Genomic DNA, 1,548 nt, shown 5'->3' on the forward strand with positions numbered 1-1,548 from the left:
AGGAATTGAAGCATCCGATCTTGCTTCCTTCAGATCACCGGTTCACCGACCTCTTGGTTGATGCAACACACGTAGGCTCCTACATGGAGGAGTTCAGCTCACCCTCCTGGACCTTCGGGAACGCTTTTGGATCCTCAAGGGGCGTCGCACAGTGAAGCGCGTTCTGAAAGCGTGCTTAGCATGCCGCCGACGGCGCCTACTTCCCGAAGCTGCCCCTGTAGCACCCTTGCCAAGGAAAGAATTAGTGAAGCAACACCGTTTGAAGTGGTGGGAATTGACTTCTGCGGGCCACTCTATTGTCGTGCTGATTACCATCCACTGTAAAAGTGTACATCGTTGTTTTTTCTTGTGCTGTGACGAGGGCAGTACACCTGAGCTCACCACAGATATGACAGCGCAAGCATTTTTGCTAGCCTTCAGACGCTTTGCAGCACGACGTAATTCCTGCTATCGTGCACTCTGACAACGCGAAAACATTCCGCTGCAGCGCCAAGCATTTGTGCTCCCCTGTCAAAGACAACGTTCAAGACTATGCCAGCTCTCACCGAATCCAATGGCGCTTTATTGCTGAATGTGCGCCGTGGTGGGAGGCTTCTGGGAGCGTGTAATCCGCACAATTAAGGATGCACTGAAGCGTTGCCTGGGACGGAGCAGCTTGAGCTACAACGAGCTACTCACCGTGCTTGCTGAAGTTGAGGCGGCAGTTAACTGCCGTCCGCTCACCTACTTGGAGGATGACGTCACATCCGCAGAAGTTTTGACGCCCTCACACTTCTTAGTCGGCAAGCGTCTCGTCACTTTGCCAACAGAACAAGAAACCCCGCTCTTATTGCTGACGCGCCTGACCTTCGACGACGAGCTCGCATCGGGAACAGCTGCTTCGCAGGCTTTGGAAGCAGTGGAAGAAGGAATACCTTCTTTTCCTGCGCTCTGCTCACCACAGCAACCTGTGCCGTCATCGAACTTAAAGCCCGACGATCTTGTCGTCGTCGAGGACATAAACACTCCGCCTATGGCATGAAGATGGGCCGCGTCGTAAGGCGTTTCAAGGAAGAGACGGTATTGCGCGTCCTTCCTGATACTACTATCGAACGGCCAGCAAGTGCGACGTCCCATACAGCGGCTTTACCTCCTGGAGGCGCACACGTGCAGCGCGGCCGCGGGAGTGTGATGAAAACTGAAGACGACGAAGAAGAGGAGAGAACGCGTGAAAAAAAAAGGCTCGCGCTAGCGCCATCTTTGAGCAGTCGGTTCAATAAACCGCTACCGGCGGACGCGCAGTCGCTTCGTTCCTTACGCCGCGAAAACCCAGCGTATAGGGCGGACTCTGGCCCCGCCGCAGATTGCTTTTCAAGATACATGCCCGCGGGCGCCGCGCGGCAAGCCTCCGGTCCTACTCGGGCCGCCGAGTAGAACGCCCCCCTGCCCATCGCGCCCCTCCCTCAGACGTTTGCGCGCGACTGGACAGCAGCTTCGCTCCTTCCCCCGCTCCGAACTCTGTTGCTGCCGAGATTGAGCGACGCGATCGCCGGCTCTACCTCCCACGCC

Source organism: Dermacentor silvarum, chromosome 3, assembly GCF_013339745.2.
Source record: "Dermacentor silvarum isolate Dsil-2018 chromosome 3, BIME_Dsil_1.4, whole genome shotgun sequence".
Classification (NCBI taxonomy): domain Eukaryota; kingdom Metazoa; phylum Arthropoda; class Arachnida; order Ixodida; family Ixodidae; genus Dermacentor; species Dermacentor silvarum.